Below are 19424 nucleotides of genomic sequence, written 5' to 3'. Positions count from 1 at the left end.
ACTCGTGACTCTATGATACCATATTGAAAGATGAAATAATTAGAATTTTATTCATATTTAATTGAGTTATAACTTGAATATAAATTCTAATAACTTGCAACTAATTATTCTATCATATCAATAGTCTAACACTGAAAGTATTTAGTTACATTATATGTTTAAAATTAACTTCTTAATTTCTCCTAAACCACCTTAACAAAGGATATATTAATAAAATGATGTCTCACAAAATCTTAATTATAGTGTCAACCCATGGTGTTCTAGCATTTTTTGAAGCTTCTTTAACACACTACTACAAAATATGCAATCAACGTCATCAATTTAACATCGGTTACAAGAAAAACGATGTTAAATTATTCACAATGGCATTTCCATAAATAAATGGAACTTCTTAACATTGGTTTTCGAAAAACCGATGTTACTAAAAGAAATATAAAATCGGTTTTTTGAAAACCGATGCTACTAGTACAATGTTAACATCGGTTTTCAAAAAATGATGTTGTTAGTAATTAGTTAACATTGATTTTTGAAAACCCATGTTGACTCTTTTTTAATACCATGGATTCCCACTCACTCGTGTGTGTTAGTGGGTAGTGTGCTTGCTACTATACCAGGATTCCCATTCCTCTATTCTTAACTCAATAACGTCGTTGTCGTTAATGGTGAAACATCTGTGTCCATCGCAAAACCCTAGAGCAAAGAATCTGGGCGAGGTGGATCATCGACTGAAGGCGTTTCTCTCCTTCTCAGAAGTGGGTTCTCTATCCCTTGATCTCTCCATCACGAGGCTCCTCCAATCGGTCCCCTCAAACGGTGATTCCGATCTCATCAATTGTGCCCTAAAAATGGCCTCTCTCTTCTTCGACATTGCCAGACACTCCTCCCGCAAACGCGCTTCCAACCACAATTCCCTCTCCTGGCCCCTCCCTCCCGACCTCACCATCAAGGTCACTCTCACTTTCCTTTTTCATTTCCTTCACCTCTAATTTTTTAATGCCACCTTATTATACCTATTTGTTTTTATTTTAATTTCAATGTAATAATAATAATAATAATCATGCTATGCTATGCTTCAAATGTTGCTAAAAAAGAGTAATGTTTTTCCTTTGTTTCCCCTTATTGTATATTTGTGCTTTTGCGTTTTGTGTTGGTGACCTAATTAATTAAGTTAGTGGTTGTGTTGTTTCAACGATGTTGATTTTTTTGTTAATTTTCCCCTTTTTCTAGGAAAGCCTTTTCTATATATTATGGAAATGGTTTTTATTGAATATAATTGGATTCTAGTTTTCTAAGTATCTAAATACAAAGATGCCCTACATAGATGAAGTGCTTGTGGACGAACATGCAGAGCACGAGTCTATGGTTGCATTTTTTTGCACGAAAAGATTGAAATTTCCATTGATTATTATGGGGAACTACTGTAGGTTTTAAATGTGCTTCTGCGTGGAAGTGATAAGTAAGCTCTCTCTAGCTACTAATTTTGATCTCGTTGTACAAGTGTTCTTGATGCTTGATACTCAAAGCCTATGCTATGCTTCGACTGCTTGTTCACTATTTAGCAAAAGTGCTAAAGATCATATGTGCTATGCAAATCTTGATTAGACAACACGGGTTCCGAAGGTTAACAATGCAGTTATTGCCATGATGATTCAACAAGTTAAAAAGCCACTAAGGTATGAAATGTCCTTTTTGTGCTATGTTTTTTTGTTCATGAGCAAACTTTGATCAACTGCACACCTGGTGGTTTTGGTGTATAGTTTTTTACAGTACAAAATGAATCACCTATTGTACTTGAGCTGACCAAAGTGTGTGTGTGAAAGGGGTGGGGGGTGCTTACATTTCATCATTGATTGTCTTTATCTGGTCCTATTAGAATTTGTGGAACTAGTTTTATCATTTGAATTGTATATTACCATGTAAACTTTGTTAGACTAATGATGAGCATATATTAGGATTTGGAGATCTTGGTTGCCAAGTAAAATATAGTGTTAGTCTCTTAAATCTGCACACAAAGACAATTACAGTAACATAATTTTTCTAAAATTTTGTTAGGGAATAGGAATTCCTATTGGGAAACTTTCTCTCTATACAACTTTAGGAGGTGTTCGCTCTTCATCTATTAGAACTACTAAATCTTGTTTTATCTATTCCTTTTCCCTTCCCTTCCTTTCCTTCCCTCGTAGTTTATCAAATAATAAATTGCTATTTGGATCTTCTCTTACTTCAGTGCTTGCCAATAACCATTGATGTTGGCACAAACAATGAGAATTTGTTGAATGATGAGTTTTACATTGGACTTAAACAAAAACAGACAACTGGGCAGGTCTGATTATACTTGGCCCTCACAAACATACTAATTAATGCACATTTTTTTAAAAATAATTTGAGTGTGATGTTTCTATTCCATTAACATGATAATTATTTGTTGTGGTTCACAAATATGTAGAGCTTCTAAAAGAGTTCATGCGCGCAGTTAAGCAGAACTATGGGGAGAAAGTTCTCATACAGGTAATATATCAGATTCAACAATTGCAGTGGCTTTGGTTTGCTTGAAATTATTGTCTTCATAATTTTCGTTATTCCTTTTCAGTTTGAGGATTCCGCTAATCATAATGCATTTGATCTACTGGAAAAATACAACTTATCTCATCTTTTTCTCAATGATGATATACATGTAGCATGCTTTAAAGCTTTTTGACTTGTGCACAATTCCTTATTTGTATTTTAGGTTACTGATTATGCCCTTCTTTTGTTTAATGCAGGGTACACAATCTGTGGTATTAGCAGGATTGCTTGCATCCCTAAAATTAGTTGGGGGGACCTTAGCTGACCATACGTTTTTATTCCTGGGTGCTAAAGAGATACGAGTCTGAGGGAGATTGGTTTGCATTTGTGTTGGAATTTCCCCTGCGGTTACTTTTTGTTCCATTTTTTCTTCGTTCAAATATATTCAAGGGAAATCCGGTTTACCGGAAAGTGCACCGGATCGTCAAGTATTTAAAAATTAAAATGGATGAATCCGAGTATCGAACACAGGAAACTAATGTTAACCTGAATTAAGTTCAGAATCGAAGCATTGTTGAGAGAACATGTAAGAGTGATAATTTCAAACAGAATTTAAACTAAACTATTATGCTAAAAATTATAAAATGCAAGGTAAATAAAATGACAGCAGTAGGTAGAAATGTTGTGTCTTTATAACAAATAAGTTGATGCATAGAAATATATTTCTCTAATCAATCGTGCTCTTGTGTTCTATGTTGTACCCTAAATTACTAAACCTTCGATCCCTCGTCAGGCCGAATTAATCCAAGCTTCATCCGCAGATCCCTCATGTAAGACAAGGCTCGATTTAGACAGCCCTCTTAGGTTTAGACTAACTTTAACTGAGTTTCATCCGCAAATCCCTCTTGTAAGACTAGACTCAGCTCAAGTAGCTTACGAAAGTTTAGCCTAATTTAGCCTAAGCTTCACCCGCAGATCCCTCATGTAAGACTAGGCCTAAACTAAACAACATTATTGTAACAACATAATTAAAACCAAAACTTAACCCGCAAATCCCTCATGTAAGACTAAGCTTCGAACCTGCTTCAATCAAGTTCTAAGGCAACAGTACATTTCCCAATGCTAAAGTCACCTAACTGTACACACAAATGGGTGATCAGACCAAAAGCATACAAGCATTAAGCATTGAATGAAGCATTGAACACAGAAAACACAATCAATTAGATATTAGGTATTTACATCAGTTGTTCATTAGAAATCCCCAACTAGGGTGTTTAGCTAGCCATTATAGAAAAAAACCTAACCATAATAAGCTTACAAAACCTAGGTATCTCTGCAAAAGATGCTCCTCTTTGCTGCTTCTAGGGTTCTTATCCCGAAATAGGCACTATGGCTGCTGTGGAATCTGTGCCAATCATCTGCCTACCCTAATTCTGCATAAAACAGGCTTTAAATAGGCTCTGAAATCGTGACGCTGCACTTAGCGCCACCCTCGCGCTTAGCGCAAGTAAGTGAAATTGGGCTTAGCGCTAGTAGGAATCTGTGTGGATGTAGGAGGAATCACCGGGATCTCTATGGAGGAAGATGGAGGAAGTGCAGAAGAAGAAGGACCTCCTGTCTCTGGTGCTGAAGTGGAAGGGGCCTCAGATCTCTTCCTTCTGGCCTTCCTGGGTCCTCTAAAAGTTATTGTTGGATCATCAAGATTCCAATAGTTCTTCTTAATGTATGCCAAATTAATGGCAGGACTCAGGCTCTCCAAGGATCTCGAGTCAGACTGAACTCCCCTAGCCTTACATAAAGTTGTAATCAAGGTCGGAAATCCAAGTCTAGATGTGTCATGTTGAGCAATGAGGGAGATCTGGTGGGAGATGAGGTACCCCACATTCATATCCATCTTCATAATAATGCCATAGATGAGTCTGGCCCTGTCAAGAGTGACATCAGAAGTGTGGGAGGTGGGAATCGAGTTCAAGAAGGAAAGAACGCTCCATGTCTGAGCTAGGGTGGTCATGTTCTTCCTCAATATCTTCAAAGGATAACCATCAGCATTAAGCTCGAATCCCCTCCTTGGGATACAAAGCTTAGCAGCTAACTCCTGAGGATCAGGCCTTAGGAGTGAAAATCTAGAATAAGCACAGAGTGATTCCCCCTCTTCCATAATAACAAGGGTCTTCAAGAAAGTGTTAAGAGTGTCTTCATCAAACTTAATCAAATGACCTTTCACCCTCACCTACTTAGGTGATTTATCCTCGGGGTCATAGAGGTTGGCGTAGAATTCCTTCACAATGGCAACATTGATGTTGTTGTCAATGAAATCAGTCAACTCCTCATCCCAGTGACGTCTCTCAAGTTCCTCCTTGAACTCATCAAACTCTGTATAGTAGACCACCACATTCCTCTCTGGCAAAAGCTTCCTAGGCGCAATAACATTTGTGTATCTTTTCCCAAGCCTCTCGGGAAGTGAATCTGGATCTATCAAATCTGACTTGGGTAGGTGTAGAGGGTGCCTTTCTTTTCCTAGAAGCCATTTGCAAAATATAAGACAAAACACACAAGATTAGCATAGGTTTATTCTCAAGAAAATAGAAAAATTAAACTAAAAACAGATCTGGGCGCTTAGCGCAGCATGCTGAGCTTAGCGCGCCGAGCTCGAAGACACAAAAAACATTTTTTTCTACAGAATAGGCTTAGCGCACAGGGGCGCTTAGCCTAAGTCTACAATTTTAGAAACAGAAGAGGACTGGAGCTTAGCGCAGCATATTGGCGCTTAGCTCAGCCTCAACATAAAGACATTGAGGCTTAGCACACAGGCGCGCTCTGAACTACTCTAGTACCTCAGTATACCATTGACGCTTGGCGCACAAGCGCGCTTAGCATCTGCATTCAACAGCCAAAATGAATGCGCTTATCGCGACATGGTCCGCTTAGTGCGATCATAAAAAATCTGAAAAATTTTAACAGTTGCGATGAACAGGCTAAGCGCTGCAGGCGCGCTTAGCGCTTTCATCGCGAATCCCAGAAACACATGTAGGGTTTTCACCCCTTTTTAACCACATTGCCCCTAATGGGCTTCTAAACTACCTAAAGTCCTAAAATACCTAACCCTAAAACTAGGTAACCTAACCTACAACAATACTAGCTAAGGAAACATAAATCCTCTATCCTAAGGTGTGAAGCATGAAATACAAAGCAAAAGGAAATCCGAAAAACTTACGTGGATGTATAATGTAGAGTATGAGGAAGCAAAGGATGCAGAGGAGCAGTAAGCACATAGTAGAAACAAAAGAATGCTCAAGGATGAGTGGTTGCAGAGGTTTGGGTGCAAAGGTAGCAACCTAAATGCCTCTACCTCTACTTTTTAAAAAAACTGAAATTCGTATGGCGCGCTTAGAGCTTAGCTGTGCTTAGTGTGCCAATGTGACGATTGAGTTTAAAACACTAGCGCTTAGCCTAGCCTCGCGCTAAGCCCAACTTGAAGTTGTAAAATCCAGTAAGCATTTGGGGCTTAGTGTGACAACGGCGCTTAGTGCTTTCTGCTACACCAAAAATCTTTCTGCAATATGCGCTTAGCCTAAGATGCGAGGCTTAGCGTACATCAAGCTTCAACTTACAGTGAATGATTCAGGCTTAGCACCACTACCTGTGCTAAGTGCACTTCCAATGACTTCAAAACAGAATGATGTTGGCGCTTAGCACATCCTTTCCCGCTAAGCTCAGCTTGAAAGCTCAACTTACAGAATGAATCTGGGGCTTAGCGCACGATGGTACGCTTAGCACAACTATAATAAATTTTCACAGAGAGGAAGTGGCGCTTAGCGCATCATCCACGGTAAGCCCATTGCTTAAGGTGCAACTTATAGTGAAGATGTTGGGCTTAGCGCAGCGATATGCGCTTAGCTTAACCATTCAGCCAATCAATCAGGGGTCTTTGCGCTTAGCGAGAGCAAGCTTGGCTTAGCGCATGAAGAGATGGTGCTTAGCGCAAGGTTTGCGCTTAGCGGATAAGCAATCAGAAAATTTTTCTAAGTCATTTTCTGCTTATCTCTTCACACATAATTTAAAAACCCTTTTTGTTCATTACTAAACAAGCTGAAATCAATCACAATCACAAGCAAGATGTCCTAACTACATGCAAGAAATAAAAAAATGGAGATAGAGAAGGGAAAGAAAAGTTGGGTTTCCTCCCAGTAAGCGCTTCTTTAACGTCACTAGCTTGACGCATCATCCTGTTATCCAGGATCCAAGCATAGAACAATGTTCAATCTTTCTATCTCTCCACCATGATATGGCTTTAACCTTTGCCCATTAACTACCCATGTCCTATTAGGGTCTTTAGATTAAGGATCACAAAGCTCCACTGCTCCGTATAGTCTGACCTTTTTGATGGTAAATGGTCCGGACCATTTAGATTTAAGCTTCCCTGGAAATAATTTAAGTCTTGAATTGAATAGTAACACTTGTTGTCCTGGTTGGAGGTCCTTCTTGAGCAACTTTTTGTCATGATACTTTTTTACCTTGTCTTTATACAGCTTTGAGGATTCATAAGTAGTCAATCTCATTTCTTCCAATTCCAAGAGTTGCAGTCTCCTTTGTTCTCTGGATGTGGTTTCATCAAAATTCAAAAACTTCAATGCCCAGTGTGCTTTATATTCCATCTCCACTGGTAGATGACAAGACTTGCCATACACCATTTGAAATGAAGATAAGCCTATTGGAGTCTTGAATGTTGTTTTGTATGCCCATAAAGCGTCATCTAATTTGATAGACCAGTCTTTTATAGTAGAAGCGACAGTCTTCTCCAAAATCTTTTTCAATTCCCTGTTTGACACTTCTGCTTGCCCATTTGTTTGGGGGTGATAAGGAGATGTTACCTTGTGTCTCACATTGTATTGTTTCAAGACCTTCTGTAACTAATTATTGCAAAAGTGTGTGTACCTCCATCACTAATCAAAATTCTAGGCACCCTAAATCTTGAGAAAATGTTCTTTTTCACCACAGTCTTGGCATCATTATACGGGGTAGCCACTGCTTCAACCCATTTGGAGACATAGTCAACAACTACTAGTATATATTCATTACCACAAGATGAAGGGAAAGGACCTACAAAGTCAATCCCCCAACAATTAAATACCTCAACCTCCACAATATTCTATAAAGGCATCTCGTTTCTTCTTGCTATACCACCTATCCTTTGACATTGATCACAGTGCAGCACATGGTGATGAGCATCTTTAAACAGTGTGGGCCAAAAGAATCCAGATTGCAAAACCTTGGTTGCTGTTTTGTCTCCACCATAATGGCCGCCACATGGAGAATTGTGGCAATGCCATAAAATACTCTTGGCCTCTTCTTGCATCACAAATCTTCTTAGGAGATTATCAGTTCCTATTTTGAACAGATATGGATCATCCCAGATATAGAATCGGGCATCATGCAAAAATTACTTTCTTTGCTGCCAATTTAAGTCCTTTGGGATGATTCCTGCAACTTTAAAGTTGGCCATATCAGCAAACTAGGGTCTTTCACTTACTAAAAATAATGATTCATCAGGAAATTGATCTCTAACTTTAGCTTCTTTTGCTGTAACTTCCTCATTCACCAATCTTGACAAATGATCAGCTACAACATTCCCCGATCCTTTTTTATCCCGAATCACCAAATCAGATTCCTGTAACAACAAGATCTTTCTTATCAATCTTGGTTTGGAATCAGCCTTGTTGCGTAAGTACTTAATAGCTGCATGATCAGTGTAGATGATAACTCTTGATCCTACCAAATAAGATCTGAACTTTTCAAGTGCGTAGACAATTGCCAGCATTTCTTTTTCTGCGATAGCATAGTTCACCTATGCGTCATTTAGAACCTTGTTGGCATAGTAAATGGTATGAAAATTTTTTCTGTTCCTTTGTCCAAGCACAACACCTACAGCGTAATCACTTGCATCGCACATTAGCTCAAATTCTTGCCCCCAATCTGGTGTTGTAATTACTGGTGCAGACACTAATTTTGTTTTCAGCTCATTAAATGCTTTCATACATTCTTCATCAAACACAAAAGTAACATCTTTATTCAACAAATTGCTTAGCGGTTTAGCTACTTTGGAGAAATCTTTGATGAATCTCCTGTAGAACCCCGCATGTCCTAGGAAACTTCTTATCCCCTTGACATTCATGGGGGAGGTAGTTTCTCGATTACATCAATCTTTGCCTTATCCACCTCTATCCCTCTTACTGAAATCTTATGCCCTAGCACTATTCCTTCTTGAACCATAAAACGAAATTTCTCCCAATTGAGAACTAGATTGGACTCTTCACATCACTGTAGCACTCTTTCAAGATTTGATAAGCAGCCTTCAAAAGATGGCGCAAAAATAGAGAAATCGTCCATGAAAACTTCAATGCATTTTTCCACCATGTCAGAAAAAATAGCCATCATACACCTATGAAAAGTACCTGGAGCATTACACAAGCCAAAGAGCATACGCCTATATGCGAATACACCAAAGGGGCAAGTGAAAGCAGTTTTCTCCTGATCCTTGGGATCTACAGTGATATGATTATATCCAGAATACCCATCTAGAAAACAATAATACGACTGTCCTGCAAGTCTTTCAAGCATCTGGTCCATGAAAGGAAGAGGATAATGATCCTTCCGAGTGGCATCGTTCAGTTTCTGATAATCAATACACATTCTCCACCCACTGACAGTCCTTGTGGATATTAACTCATCTTTATCATTTTTTATGAGTGTCATAACTCCTTTCTTGGGTACAACCTGCACAAGGCTAACCCAAGCACTATCTGAAATGGGATAAATAAGGCCTACTTCCAGCAACTTGAGTACCTCCTTGCGAACCTCTTCCTTCATGATTGGGTTCAATCTTCTTTGAGGCTGTCTTACTGGCTTGTAATAAGCTGTTGTGCAGGTTGTACCCAATCATGAAGGAAGAGGTTCGCAAGGAGGTACTCAAGTTGGCAAGGAGGTACCCAAGCTACCGGTTCAATCTGCACTAACTGATTTTCTTCAGTTTTCTTCAACAAGCTGCTGATAATCACAGGTTTTGAATTTTTGCCCTCCAAAAATACATACTTCAAATGTGCAGGTAAGGTTTTCAATTCTACTTTTGGTTTTTCTATTTGCTCACTGTTCTTCAATTCTTCAAATGCATAATGTCCCTCAGAGTTTTCTCCTGCACCATCTAACTCTTTAAGGCAAGTCTTCACTTCATGCTCTTCTTCTTTAGTCAGACACTCCATTTGATTAATCAATGCTTTTTACAAAGGAGAGTGTAGCGCCATGGCTGTGGCAACTTTATCAATTTCCTGTTCTATTTTGTCCATACCAAAACAGGATTTCAAACCATTTGGATGCTTCATGGCTTCAAATAAGTTAAATGAAACTTTCTGATCCTCTACACTTAATTCCAATTTACCATTTCCTATATCAACTATGCAGTTGGTTATGGACATGAAAGGACGACCCAAAATTATGGGAATGTCATTATCTTCCTCTATATCCATAACTACAAAATCTATTGGGAATGAAAGGTGTTTCACCTTCACCAAAACATCTTCAATCACTCCAAACGGTCTTGTGATGGAGCGATCTGCCAACTGAAGGGTCATGCGTGTAGGCATTATCTCAAGCTCTCCAAGTCGTCGGCACATGGAGAGAGGCATTAAGTTGATACTAGCTCCCAAATCTATGAGAGCTTTTCCTACAACAACCTCACCAATGGAACACAGTATCGTGACAACTCCAAGATCTTTGTGCTTAGGTGGAAGAATACGTTGAATCACAACACTACAATTGCCTTCTACCAAAATTCTGTCACTGTGGATGTATCGGTTCTTCTTTTTCAGCATATCTTTTAAAAAAATTGGCATAGAGGGGCATTTGTTGAAGTGCTTATCCAAAGGGTAAAGTAATTTCCAGTTTCTTGAAGATATCAAGAAATCTGGCCAAATGTCTTTCTTTCTCTTTCCGGGAAGGTACCAAAGGATAAGGTACTTCCTTGCCTTCATTTGGAGTAGTATCCTTTTTCTTGTCAGTGTTTGCCTCACTCTTGCCTTTCCTTATCTCATCATCAACAACTTTCTCTTTTTGTTTTTCATTTTTCAACTTTTTTTTCTTTTTCTTTTTCTTCTTTTATTCTTTCTCTTTTATTGGTGTCTCTTCTTCCTTATCATCTTCAGTCTCCTCATTAATCTCTTCAAGTTCTACAAAATCAGAAACAGGTTCAAGGGCTGGCTTAAGTGCCAGCTGTTGTTTATGTTCCTCCATCTTCTTTCTAGCTTCACTATCATCTCCTTGGATTGTCATTCTACTTCTAGTCATCACAGCTTTACATTCCTTCTTGGGATTTTTCTCTGTATTAGCTGTAAAACTACTTGATGATCTATCCGCCAATTGCTTTGCAAGTTGTCCCACTTGGACCTCAAGATTCTTTATGGTGGACTCTGTGCTCTTCTTATTGGAAGTAGAAACCTGCATAAACTGAGCTAGAGGCTCTTCCAGCTTCGTCGTGCGATCATATAGATTAGGCCCTTGCTATTGTGGCCTTGTGGATGATCCACCTTAATCTCCATTGAACTGATTTCCAGGGTGGTTCCTCCATTGTCCCTATTGTTGATTATATTGCTGGCCATCTGGGAATCCAGAAAATTCTCCTGCATTAAAATTGTTTATGGGCTGATTTCCCATGTAATTGACTTCACGAGTGAGGTGTTCTTCAATAGGAATACAACATCCAGATTCATGAGCTCCCCCACAGATGGTACATCTTGCAACCAGTAAAACAAAAGCATGTGAAGTATGTGCAGAATGAATTTGAGTTGGAAACTTACTTAGTGTTTCAGTTGCTTAGACAACAATTTGTTTTGTGCCAAAAGTGCATCTTGAAAGGTTAACTCCAAAAAACTCTGTTTGGTAGGAATATGAGCTCTATCTCTCAAAATAGCGATGTCGCTTGCAGCCATATTTTCAATGAGATCCATGGCTTCTTCAGGGGTCTTCAATTTGATTTTCCCACATGCAGAAGCATCTAATAGTTGTTTGGACCGTGGTCTTAACCCATCTATAAAAATATTGAACTGTATCGATTCTGAGAATCCATGAGTGGGAGTATTTCTCAATAAACCACGGAATTTTTCCAAGGCTTCACTCAAAGATTCATCGAAAAATTGGTGAAAAGAAGATATGGCTGCTTTGCCTTTTGCGGTCTTAGACTTAGGAAAATATTTCTTCAGAAATTTCTCCACAACTTCATTCCATGTCTTAAGACTATTACCTTTGAGTGAATGAAGCCACCTCTTGGCTTCTCCTGATAAAGAAAATGAAAACAAGCTCAGTCGGATTGCATCTTCAGGCACTCCAGCCAACCTAATAGTATTGTATATTTCTATGTAAGTGGCTAAATATGCATATGGGTCTTCATTTGGTAATCCATGAAACAAATTATTCTGAATCAACTGAATCAATGATGGTGGATAAGTAATGGTTTGTGCTTGAACTTCTGGTTGTGCAATGCTGGTGAAAAATTGTGGCACATTAGAACGTGAATAATCTTCCAGAGTAACTCTTCTTGGCTCTTAAGCCATGATGTAGTATTCAATAGGATCTAAATGAGAATATTCTGCAATAGGAAAACTAGAAGATGCCTCAGAAGATTGAGTTTCTTCCTCTGGAATTGCTGCTGCCTCTAAGTCCTGCAAAAAATTTCTAATTCTCTCTTGATTACACCTTCTACAAGTGGCGTTAATCTCCAAATCAATGGGAATCAAATCACCTGGAGAAGATCTTCTTTGCATATAAGAACAGTACAACAATTATCCAGTTCAAACGAACAATGAATGTACTAAAACTACTATGTTAGTCAAAAGAATCAAAAAATTTGAAAAAGTAAAATTAAAGCAATGTTGCAAACTAAACTAAACTCTACTAACAGTTTAGTTCCCCGGCAACGGCGCCATAAATACTTTTTTGAAATTTCCCCTGCGGTTACTTTTTGTTCCACTTTTTCTTCATTCAAATATATTCAAGGGAAATCCGGTTTATCGGAAAGCGCACCGGATCGTCAAGTGTTTAAATATTAAAACAGATGAATCCGAGTATCGAACACAGGGAACTAATGTTAACTTGAATTAAGTTCAGAATCGAAGCATTGTTGAGAGAACATGTAAGAGTGATAATTTCAAACAGAATTTAAACTAAACTATTATGCTAAAAACTATAAAATGCAAGGTAAATAAAATGACAGCAGTGGGTAGAAATGTTGGGTCTTTATAACAAATAAGTTGATGCATAGAAATATATTTCTATAATCAATCATGCTCTTGTGTTCTATGTTATACCCTAAATTACTAAACCTTCAATCCCTCGTTAGGCCGAATTAATCCAAGCTTCATTCGCAGATCCCTCATGTAAGACTAGGCTCGATTTAGACAGCCCTCTTAGGTTTAGACTAACTTAAACTGAGTTTCATCTGCAAATCCCTCATGTAAGACTAGACTCAGCTCAAGTAGCTTACGAAAGTTTAGCCTAAGCTTCGTCCACAGATCCCTCATGTAAGACTAGGCCTAAACTAAACAACATTATTGTAACAATATAATTAAAACCAAAACTTAACCCGCAAATCCCTCATGTAAGACTAAGTTTCGATCCTGCTTCAATCAAGTTCTAAGGCAACAGTACATTTCCCAATGCTAAAGTCACCTAATTGTGCACACAAATGGGTGATCAGACCAAAAGCATACAAACATTAAGCATTGAATGAAGCATTGAACACAGAAAACACAATCAATTAGATATTAGGTATTTACATCAGTTGTTCATTAGAAATCCCTAACTAGGGTGTTTAGCCAGCCATTATAGAAGAAACCCTAACCATAATTAGCTTACAAAACCTAGGTATCTCTATAAAAGCTGCTCCTCTTTGCTGCTTCTAGGGCTCTCTTGCCGAAATAGGCACTGTGACTACTGTGGAATCTGTGCCAATCATCTTCCTACCCTAGTTCTGCACAAAACAGGCTTTAAATAGGTTTTGAAATTGCGACGTTGCGCTTAGCGCCACCCTCACGCTTAGCGCGAGTAAGTTAAATTGGGCTTAGCGCCAATCTCGCGCTTAGCCTGGCTGAAGGCACCTGCTGCGCTTAGCGCACTGATCTCGCACTTAGCACGCGACCTTGATATTGATGCCCTGCCAAATTCTTTTGTCACGCTAAGTGCGCTAAAGCTACGCTTAGCGGTGGATGCATGCTTAGCCCAACTACTGAACTAAGCTCAACTGTCACTTTTGGCACTTCATGACTTAGCCTCTTTTTCACCTGAAATTGCACATATTTCATCATTAAATCCAATGGACATGCTCTAGAGACAGCGTTTACCATAAAACAAAATTTATTTGCAAAAATCACTATAAAATAACCATAAATTGGGGAATTATACAAGTTTTGGAAAATGATTTCTATACAAAATTCCGTCGTATAAAGCGACTAACAATTTTCCATTAAGTCTACATGTGTTATTACCTTAATCTTTATTATGCTTTAGTACCTTCTCTGTAGGCCTATATTCATTTTTCCTTTTAGTAATACATGATTTATGAGAATTCATGAATATACATATGAAATGAAATTATATTTGTTTTTCTTTGGGAGGAATTTTCTTAATTTATATATTTTGGTTGTTGAAGGTTGGAACTGGTATAGTTGAGCTGATAGCTCTTCAGATTTCAAAGCAGGTATAACTTGTTATTTGTATGTTTCTTTATTTGATAACATTCTATTTATGAAGATCTAATTACTATTTCATTGACCAAACTAAAGCTCAGTGGAAAAGACCCACAAGAAGATTTGGCTTATGGACTCAAAGTTAAAAATGTAGGGGATTCCTAGAAAATAAGAGAATATAAAAAATGAACAAAATATAAAAATTTGCAAAAACGACATCGATTCTTTTAAAACTGATGTTGTAAGTATCATATAACATTGATTTTTCCAGAACCAATGTTATCTTTTGCTTCTTTTCTACTATATCACATCAGTTTTTGGGAGAGCCGATGTTGTATAGTGGCTTTCAACATCAGTGTTTATAACCGATGTTAAAAATGATTTACTTTTAACAATGGTAATTTCAACATCGCTTCAAAACAAATGTTGAATGTGCAAAATAACCAATGCTAAATGCCAATTTTCTAGTAGTGATATTTCTAATTAGGGATTGTAGAGAAAATATTAGTTTGGCAAAAACAAATTTAGTCCTTTCTCTAACTTTTCTTTGAATATAAAATATAACCTCAGACACATCCAAGTGCATGTTTTAGAAGACCACGAATATGTTAAAATATATTTTTTGTTTTCATAAATATAAAAATATTTTAAGTTTGTTATTTTTTGGTCCTAACGTACGCAAACCTATGTGTATGCTGAGTAAATAATATCTGTTTTTCAAACTTTCTTATATTGACTTTCTTATATTCTTATATTGATTATAATTGATGTAGAAAATGTTATTGGATGTGTACCATCTAATGCTTATTGTTTTTTTAGGGGAAGTAATGCTTATTGTTGAACTTATGATAAATTTATTATTAAATAAGTTGAGATTTGAGACTTGCTACACATGTTGATAAGTCAAGGCCATATGTTTTATTCGATAATAAGGTTTTGCTTTGTTAGTGTATAAATTAATAATTAATTGGATTTGTTGTGCATTTTGTAGAGAAAATGTTGACTGGGATTGAAGTAGGATCTTCAAAGATTTATTACTTGAGTGGTGAAGATTGTAAAAAGCACACGTCAAATAGGAAAACAATGACTTATGAACAAGTTTAAAATTACATTATTTAGCTTTCTTTTATATACCATTTGAAATGTCATTTCTGAAAAGGTCATTTGTGCAAAATTTGAATTATGATTGGATGATATTTACCTTGACAATGATTTCTTGTTTATGTTGTGATTGTGGGTAGTTATGTCCCAATAATGATATTGTGTTTTCATGTTATCAATTATTTCTCTTGATTGTAATTTTTATTACTAGAGTGACTTTATTGTTGTTGAATGGAATAATTAGTAAATGATATTATATTTTTAATAAAAATATTAATATTTATAATTATTAAATATTTAAAACTATTATTAAATATTCTCTAACATTAAAATTATTTTTGAATGGTTAAATATTTAAGATTAGTTTTTAATTATTAAATATTTTAAAAAAATAACCAATTTTTCAGTAAATTTTAATATTGAAATTTCATTTTTTAAATGTTGACTTAAAAATAAAAATTTTGCATATGAAGGCATTGAATTCTCCCATCCAATCTAAGAATTTGAAATTTCAAAAATTTGAATTGATTTATCCAAACAAATCATTTATAAATGAAGAAAGTTTAAATAAGTATAATTAAAATCTCTAGCATTTCAAATTTCTTGAAACTTTGAAATTTCTCATCTAAACACAATATAATACTTGTGTGTTGTGAACTTATCAAATTTTAGTTTAACAGTTCACTACTAAAAGAATTATTTTTTACGACACACATTATAAGACGATTTCACTAAGATGGTTATGTGAAACCGTCTTAGAATGTCACACGGTAACAATTTTGTAATTAGAGGGAATAAAAACCACGACGATTTTACGTAAAACCATCGTGTTTTTCATTCCCTCTAATTACAAAATTGTCATCGTGTCACCTTTCAAATCTCTAGCCCACCTGTGCGTGGCCTTCCTCACCTCGATCCTAGTCTCCCTCACCACTCTCAGCCGTCGTTCTTTTTAGGGTTTTTGGTGTTTTTTGTTGTAAGTATGACCAAGTCTTGATATGGTGCTTGGGTGTATTCTAAGTGTTTTTTATGTGTTCCTTTTGCATATTGCTTCTTTGCTTTGAAGGTATGGAATGCACAGAAGGCTGGAGCTTCTGCTGTTCTACTAAGCAAGGGTAAGTATTCTTTTTTATATCTAAGTGATGGTTCTTATATTTTCTATTGTTGGGAAAAACCAAGTCCCACATCGGCTAAAAATAAAGTCAAGTTAGAATATATAAGTGAGGGACAACTCTCACCCCTTGAACTAGCTTTTGGGGCTGAGTTAGGCATAAACTCACATTATGATAATTTTTTCATTGCCTTGCAAAGAAAAATAATTGCTTCAATAAGATTTAGCATGCTTGGCCATACTAATGTTGCATGTTATCAAGTCGTGTCTCCATACTTTCTGTTGGCTTCTTGAAGACTCGTACTTGAAACATATAGTAAGTTCTAGATGTGAAAAGATAGTTCTTTTATTACCTTACTTTTTATTGTTTATGTCTTGTTTTTATCATGCTTCTGAAGTGACTTATCTGCCTGTATGAAGCAACACACTTTACCAAAGAAGTTCATAAAAGGGTTAACAACTACGAGTTTGCAAGGAAGGGCTCAGATTGTTCCTGATCAGTTCATCAATGATGAAATACCAAATGAACTTGTCTTCTTTTTAGATGGGGCTCATAGTCCTGAAAGCATGGAAGCATGCACTAAGTGGTTTTCTCTTGCTATTAAAGATGAAGACCAGATTTTGTTTCATCAAAAACCTGATAATTCTAACTTCTCAAGTAGTGAAGATGCACAATTGTGAAACTATACAGAAGAAATCCACACAGGTAGAAGAATAAGTTGTTGTTGAATATTCAGCAAATATAACCTGAGAAATTAGCAGTAAAGTTGAATGTCTAATTTCTGTTGAATGTCACTACCTGTGAAGAAAACAAATAAGAGTAACTAATATTTTTTAGGTAGTAAGTATTATGGAAAATTGCTTTGTTGAATAGGAATCATAAATATAAGTTCTTGGAAGTGGTTTGCCCTTCCTTGCAGTAACTGATCAGGAACAATCTGAGCCCTTCTTTGCAAACTCGTAGTTGTTAACCCTTTTATGAACTTCTCTGGTAAAGTAATAATTTGTGACCAGGTATGATTTATACATGACAACATTTGTATTGAACTGTTCTTTTTTAGAAAGTTAAGTATATTTTGCTGGTTGTTATCCAGTGTGAGAAGGAGTATCATGTTGGTTGCTTGTGGGACATAGGGCTATGTGAGTTGGAAGTAAGCATTGGGTCTTTAGCAAACATTTTTATGATACTTGCATTTGATTTTAATTTTTCATTATCATATCTTATGACAAGAGCTGCCCAAGGATAAGTGGTTTTGTTGTGATGACTGCAATCGAATATATGCAGCTCTACAGAATTCAGTTTCTGTTGGAGCAGAAATTATACCAGCTTCCTTGTTAGAAATAATAATTAGGAAGCATGAGGACAAGGGATTATGTACCTATGGGTCCATGAATGATATCTAGTGGAGAAAGTCATTATCCCAAACATTAACCATTGCTTTCACGAGCTGCTGCAATTTTTCGAGTGAGTATTCATGGCTTCCAAGCATGTTAATAGTTATACTTGGTTTTTTTATGCGATTGATATTTCATATTTTTTTCACGTTTCATTGGTTCTATCATTTGCACCTAGCTTACCAAAAAACAGTTCAAATTTGTTAAAGTATATAAAGAATAGGTCTATTACAAATGTTGTAATATTAATGATTATTGTACTGTAACTTGCTTTCTTGATGAGAAAATTTTCCTTGTCATATAGAATGTTGTTTACATTGTGTTTTCCTCAGTGCCTTTGTCTTAGCCATGACAAAAAAAAGTAACCCTCCATCTCTTGAAATATGATCCCTTAATTTTTTACATGATAAGAAAGAATTCATGGATTTTGTATATGTTTGGAATCAAATATTTTATGAATTGGTTTGTTTATAAGTGCAACGTTTTGTTTAGCATGTTATAAAATAGGGATTCTTTTTATTTAGAATTTTTTTTAGCTGTTTTAATAGCAATTCACTCAAAATTGGTTGGATTTGAGCGTATTTGATTGGAATTTAGTTTTAATTGTTGGAATTAACATTTTTGTTCTTTAGTTAAGTTGTTTAACCATTCTTAATAGGGTAATATACTAGTTCTATCTTTATCTTTCTTATTCTACCATTTGATTATTGTGTGGTGGCCGTCGGTTATTCAGTGGCATTGAAATTGTCATATGTGTGTGTGTGCGTGTGTGTTATGATGTTATCTACTTCTCATGCTTTGGGAATTGGTTTGGCAGGAATGTTTTGATTTCATAGTTCTATTATTATTATTATCATTAGTTGATATTATTATTATTATTATTATTATTTCAAAATATATAAAATTGACATAACATGTGGTTAGGAATAGAATCCGAGATTCATTGTAAGAAATGCATATAAAATTTTTAATTTTTTTTAAAAAAACACATTCAAAGATTATTTTTTTGGAAAATCGTTTAAAATGTAAAAAATTGTCTTAGAATCTTCAAAATATTTTAATTTTTTTTATAAAAAAACATTTTAAGATGTTTCTCTGAAAAATCATCTTAGAATCCTCAATATATTTTAAAAAAACATTATAAGATGATTTTCGAAAAAAATCATTTTAGATTGTAGACATCCTAAGACGATTTTTTAAAAAACGGTCTTAGAATTCTCAATTTTTTAAGTATTTTTTAAAAAATACATTCTAAGATGATTTTCACTCAAAACCGTTTTAGAATGATAACATTTCTAAGATAATCTTTTAAGAATCGTCATGAAAAGTTTTGACTTTCCACGATGTTGTCTACAAAAACAATTTTTTGGATGTGTGAAATAACCGTTGTCGAAAACATGCTTTCCAATAGTGATTTTCTCTCGAATATTCTTTTTGGTTAAGATTGAACTTATTACATTTTAGTTTAACATTTCCTTTTCGAATATCTTCTTCAACTAAGGTTGAACTAACCAGATCAATTAATAGTTCCTTTCCAAATATCTTTCTTGACTAAGGTTAAACTCACCATATTAGTTAACAAT

The 19424-nt window shown here is 35.9% G+C and overlaps 1 pseudogene; it reads left to right on the top strand.

Annotated features, from left to right (window-relative positions):
• The first annotated feature begins 659 nt into the window (after positions 1 to 659).
• LOC114398534 lies at positions 660 to 17127 on the top strand (annotated as a pseudogene).
• Positions 17128 to 19424: the final 2297 nt, after the last annotated feature.

This window comes from Glycine soja, chromosome 19 (assembly GCF_004193775.1).
Source record: "Glycine soja cultivar W05 chromosome 19, ASM419377v2, whole genome shotgun sequence".
NCBI lineage: Eukaryota > Viridiplantae > Streptophyta > Magnoliopsida > Fabales > Fabaceae > Glycine > Glycine soja.
The sequence above is the reverse complement of the archived record's forward strand: the minus strand, read 5'-3'. Positions and strand labels throughout refer to the sequence as shown.